This window comes from Biomphalaria glabrata, chromosome 17, assembly GCF_947242115.1.
Source record: "Biomphalaria glabrata chromosome 17, xgBioGlab47.1, whole genome shotgun sequence".
Classification (NCBI taxonomy): domain Eukaryota; kingdom Metazoa; phylum Mollusca; class Gastropoda; family Planorbidae; genus Biomphalaria; species Biomphalaria glabrata.
In genome coordinates this window covers 12591762-12598007 of record NC_074727.1, presented here as the reverse complement: position 1 = coordinate 12598007, position 6246 = coordinate 12591762, and positions in this window count along the sequence as shown.

The window sequence follows — 6246 nt, the reverse complement described above, 5'->3', positions numbered from 1 at the left end:
CAGTGGACACCAGATGGGAAGAGGCTTCAGACATTGCCAGTGACAGATCATTATGGAGACAGCTTGCCCCCCAATGCGCCGAACGGCGCGGGAGGACCTAAGTACTAAGTAATCTTCAAGTAGTGTTGCCAGACGTCCGGCAAAAGTAGGACACGCCCTCCTATACCTGGTCTTCTCCTCCGTCCGGCGGGCATGGGACTACAAATGGAAATAACCGTCCTTCAAATCTAGGACAAGTCAATCAAAATTTGAGTTGCATTCTTGGGGGAATGATATACATTGAAAGGAAATTTAAAATCTATTTTCTATTTGACTTTTTTTTATCTTTGTAACTGTCCTGAGAGTTGAATCTTGACCCTGAATTGGAGACACATCCGAATATTTATTCTGTCTTGAGAGGGATTCAAGCAGTTGGTAATCCCTATTACTTAGGGTTTGTACCCAAGTCGCTCGGTTAAGAGGCGAGGCCGAAAGCCTAGTCTTTTTTTTTTTGGTGAGCTTAAAGGTGGTCAACGTAACAGAGGTGCCCCACGGAAACGCTTAAGAGATCAGCTTAGACGCCAACTTGCCTTAGCTGACCTAGAAGAGAGCACCTGGTTGCATGCGGCCTCAGAATGAGACAGCTGGAGGTCACTCACAAAAGCCGCGGATGTGGCAAAATATGTAGGTCACAACTTGAGCTGCGTAGCCACGGGAAATACTGCATTCCTCATTAATCTTCGGACTCGAAGCAAGTCTTCTTCTTATTTTTATACAATACCAGTCGTGCGAGTGTCAGACATTACACTACATCTTGAGGAACGGCGTGTTTTTTAGGCTCTTTTCCATCCCCGCCACTGCAATGGAATCGATCCCCAACGGGGTATCTGTTTTGCTTCCCTATTGGCCTAATCGTCTTCTCTAACGACCGTCTCCACCCGGGCGCCATGTTGAGGTTGAGAAGCATGGCCAGGATTTGTTACTTGACATGATTGTCAGGCAGCCAAATAGAAATAAAAGTTCAAGGAATAGAACTGTTTTTAATTTGCTTTCGGTCTTCCCCAAAACACTGAGTCTTTCTTAATTAAGACCATACACGTCAATGTACTTCATTAGAAAAAAAAAACGTAGATCTAGCAGCATTCACGTCTGTACAAGTCACATGTTTAGGTCAAGGGTCACCTATGAAAGCTTTGTTTCTGCCTTAACGAGAATTAGCGATACGCCGCGTGTTTTACGATCTTTGTTTTGACGCATACATGTGTATGGTTTGTATCACAACCAAGATACAAATATGGGGAGTTTGGTGGCAAAGGGGAGCACAGATGGGCGTACTTGGAAGCTGGTGGGTCAAACATGAGACTGATTTTCTTAAATTAACAAATAGAGCTTAAGGTTTTATATAAAATGATTTTTTTAATGATACTATATCAATTTTTTTAGCGTCCCCCGAAAGGGGAAAAGATGCTATTAGTATTGTGTGAAATGTCTGTCCGTCCGTCCGTCAGTCAGTCAGTCCGTCCATCCATGCCGTTTAAATCTCGTAAACTAGAAAAGATAGTGAAAATCCGACATCATAATATTTTAGACCATTCAAATTTCCGAAGCAACGGCTACTTTTTTCTTTTCTGAAAGCGAAAAATCTATTTTTAAATCACTTTTGCAAACAGTTTTTTCATAAAAATACACCATTTATACACCTATTCACTATCAATAGTAACAAACACCGGAGGCTCTAGTAGGGGAGATAGAAATGTACCATATTTTTAACACATTTATGCAAATGGTTTTATATTTTTTGTCAAAAAAATATTTTTTTTTACATTTGTATTGCTAAGTTAAGTTCTGTGTTCTGTCATACTAACTACACATTTACACAAAAAAAATTTACTTATCTATATAAAATCTACATTTTATGCATATAAGTTAGACATAATTTAAAACAACAATTAATAAGAAATATTTTTATATTATCGCATGAACTGCAGCGTCGCACTGTTTTCATAGGAAGGCAAAATAATTTTTTTTTACGGAAATGTTTTTTTCTTGAGGGTTGGAAAAAGAGATTGGTTGACCCTTTACAAAACAATTAGATCAATTAGATATTCATTATAAGACATCAGTTAGGCCAGGTTGACATTTAACTTCACATTCACTTTTACCTAACTCTTGGTCTCCTGGACCGCTGGGGCACCACACAAGATCTGTCAATCTTTCTCCATTCTTCACTGTCATTTGTCTTTGATAGAATTTCATTCTGACTGTCTTTGTAACCTTCTTAAATAATAAGAATATGAAATAACCTTATACTTTTGTTTTATAGGGGTTTAATTTTTTCTAATAAGGGTAATACGTAAGTAAGTAAGTTCAGATGACTAGTAAAATATTTGAGATGAACTGCGCAGTGGTTTCCATATAAGGCATCTGGCCATACAGTTTTGCTTATATGGCGGTGTTTTGGGGCCAGTGTTTTGTTCATTCTTCGCGACAGAGTATGCAGCTTCGGAGGACATAGTTGACATTCTCTGGTGACACGCCTCAATGGCAAGTTTCACTCATCCTAAATTTAAGCTTCCTTAGCGAATGACCATGAAAAGGTGTTCTGCTATATTTATAGTGGGTTGTTTGTTTCATATAATGAATAGGGGGTCTACGTTGAGTGGGAGTATACTTAGTAACACTAACACATCACGTAGGATTAATCCTTTTGACTGTTCTGGGCGATTCCCCATGAGTAGGGTCCATGTCAATCCTGTAATACTTGCTTCTTGGTCTACTGATCTCTTCCATGTTTTAGTTGGTCTTCCAGCCTTTCTCTTTCCCGTGGGTTCCGGTTTAGAGCCTGTCTTGCAATGTTGTCTGCTGTTCCTCGCACTGTTTTTCCAACCATCCCCATTGGCGTAATTTATTTTCTTGCGCTACTGTTTCCCACAGGCTGTAGTTTGGGATTTGGTTAAGGTACACAAGATGATGAAGCAGCGTTGAGGGTTAAGTAAGAATTTTTTAAAGGATAAGTCGTCTTCTGTCAGTAGATTGATGTTACCAGATTTGAAGTCTTTTGGCCATTTTCTTGTAACAAAATAATGCCAAAATAAGTCTGGAATGTTATTGAAAAACAATGGGCCAATCATTTCAGTTGGTTTAGCTGTTTATAGAATTACCAAAAAAAAAACAAAACAACAAAAAAACAAAAAACAAAACAGTTAATTAAAAAAAAAAAACTTTCATGCTAAAATTATTTTGATTCTTGGTCCAAAGTTCTTCACTGAATCCTACTGTGGACTTGAATGTCTGTAAATAAATCTTGCGACCGTGAAGTCCACTTGAGGTCCCCTTCTCGCCATGCTGTTATCTTGGTATGTTCAGTTATAGTCTAGATAAGCCAATGTTGAATAGACCAACATAGAAAACTGACTGAAATGAAGAGTCCTCTACTTGAGAAGTTTTTAATTATTTCATAGGTCAGAGTGTTTTCTTTATCAGCATTGCCTACCTTGATAAAAACAGTTTTCGAATCCAATGAGTTTTGTTCAAATATAAAACCTAGATTTTTTTAATTCACTAGGCTTGAAGTAGATCTTTCTGATATCATGAGAAGTCGATCTTTCTGATTTTTTATTTCAAGTACATTTTTCGTATTTTATTTCATGCCTAATTAGATGCATCTGATTACGTTTCAAGTAGACCTAGATCCTGATTTCAGTATAAAATGGATCCAATTTCATTTTAAAGTAGATCTTTCTGATTTCATTTTAAAGTAGATATTTCTGATTTCATTTTGCAGTAGATCATTTGGTTTTCTTTTGATGTAGATCTTTTAAATTTGCAATTGACTGTTCTTTTTTCGTTTTGAAGTAAATCTTTCTGATTTCATTTTTGAAGTAAATCTTTCTGATTTCTGTCTGAAATGGATCCAGTTCATTTTGAAGTACATCTTTCTCATTTCGGAGGGGGGGGGGAGTCGATCTTTCTAGTTTCATTTTGAAGTAGATCTTTTTCATCTTATTTAGAGGTAGATCGTTCTCATGTCCTTTTGGAGTAGATCTATTTGTTTCAATTTTAAAGTATCATAGTTTATCCACAAAAAAAAAAGGTTTTACGGTACTAAAATTTAAACCTAGACTTATGTTGTTGTTTTTAAATAAGGATATCTGCTTTGAAAAGTGTGCATGTCATATTTATAATTTGTATCTTCAGTTTCACTGTTACAGTCTGAGTTGTAATGATGAATGGGCCAACAAGAGAAGACTACCTCGTCTAAAAAATGTGATTCGTATGGGCGTTGGGTTTCGGTTTTCTGATTTTTTCTCTATCTTGAGGGTGGCAGCTTGATAAGATAAGATAAGATAAGATAAGTTATATTCCCCTGAAAGAACATCTAACTTTCTCTTTAAAGTGATTTATACGTAAGAAAATGTGACTCTCTCATGGTCAGCAGTTGTCAGTCAGTCATGACCATGTGACTGGGAAGTCCAAGAAGGTAACGTAGCCAGAATGCTCTCACTGCAAACACCCGTCTGTCAACACTGTGATTGCGCCAGTGACTTTGTTCAGTCCTAGGTCAACACTAAAGGCAGATAGCGGGCATAGTTTAGCGACATTGAATTATTTATGGTGAAAAGGGCAGTAACTGTATAATTAAGTATAATAAAGTAATCAAAGGGAGACAAAACAAGAATTAGCGGTGAAACTTTTACAACATTGTTAGTTGCCTAACATTTCTGCCAGCCTCTACCATCTATGATATATATATACAGGGATTTTTTTGTGACGGTACGCACCGGTACGGCGTACCAGCACCTTTTTCAGTGTGGGGAAAAAAATATTCCTTTTCTTGTATTTTAACGTTTATTATTAATATGTTAGTAGTTAAAAGTTAGGCAATTCATCACTGAGTACCGGCACTTATTTTTTTACAAAAAAAAAAAAAAAGGTACCGTATACATATATTATATAAAGAGAGAAGTATTCAGTTTCTTTTTTTTTTTTTTTTTTTTTTTTTTTTTAAAGGTGCAGGTACGCGTTACCGGTGCGTACCGTCACAAAAAAGCACTATATATATATAAATTATGTAAGGGATTTTTTAAAGTATGTAAATGACACTAATCTTCTCTTTGTTCACAAATAGTATCTAGTGAAATTCCATGGCGATACAATAGTAGACCTGCATGTGTCTAGAGCATAAAGAGAGGGAGATTGAGAGAGATTTGCATTCAAGTCATAAACAATAAAAAGAGAAATGCAGTATTAAGATATATCAAGGGGACCAAATGATAAACAGAGTTTCATACACTACCAGCTGAAGATTTTAGAAATTAGAATCTATATACTCAAAATGGCAAAGGGCCTACTATTGAAGTAGAAAGGCACTGAACTAGATAGTTAATACAAACTTCTATAAGGCACTGAACTAGATAGTTAATACAAACTTCTATAAGGCACTGAACTAAATAGTCAATATAGACTTCTATAAGGCACTGAACTAGATAGTCAATATGGACTTCTATAAGGCACTGAACTAGATAGTCAATACAAACTTCTATAAGGCACTGAACTAGATAGTCAATATAGACTTCTATAAGGCACTGAACTAGATAGTTAATACAAACTTCTATAAGGCACTGAACTAGATAGTCAATATGGACTTCTATAAGGCACTGAACTAGATAGTCAATATGGACTTCTATAAGGCACTGAACTAGATAGTCAATATGGACTTCTATAAGCACTGAACTAGATAGTCAATATAGACTTCTATAAGGCACTGAACTAGATAGATAATACAAACTTCTATAAGGCACTGAACTAGATAGTCAATATAGACTTCTATAAGCACTGAACTAGATAGTCAATATGGACTTCTATAAGGTACTGAACTAGATAGTCAATATGGACTTCTATAAGGCACTGAACTAGATAGTCAATACAAACTTCTATAAGGCACTGAACTAGATAGTCAATATAGACTTCTATAAGGCACTGAACTAGATAGTCAATATAGACTTCTATAAGGCACTGAACTAGATAGTTAATACAAACTTCTATAAGGCACTGAACTAGATAGTCAATATGGACTTCTATAAGCACTGAACTAGATAGTCAATATAGACTTCTATAAGGCACTGAACTAGATAGTTAATACAAACTTCTATAAGGCACTGAACTAGATAGTCAATATAGACTTCTATAAGCACTGAACTAGATAGTCAATATGGACTTCTATAAGGTACTGAACTAGATAGTCAATATGGACTTCTATAAGGCACT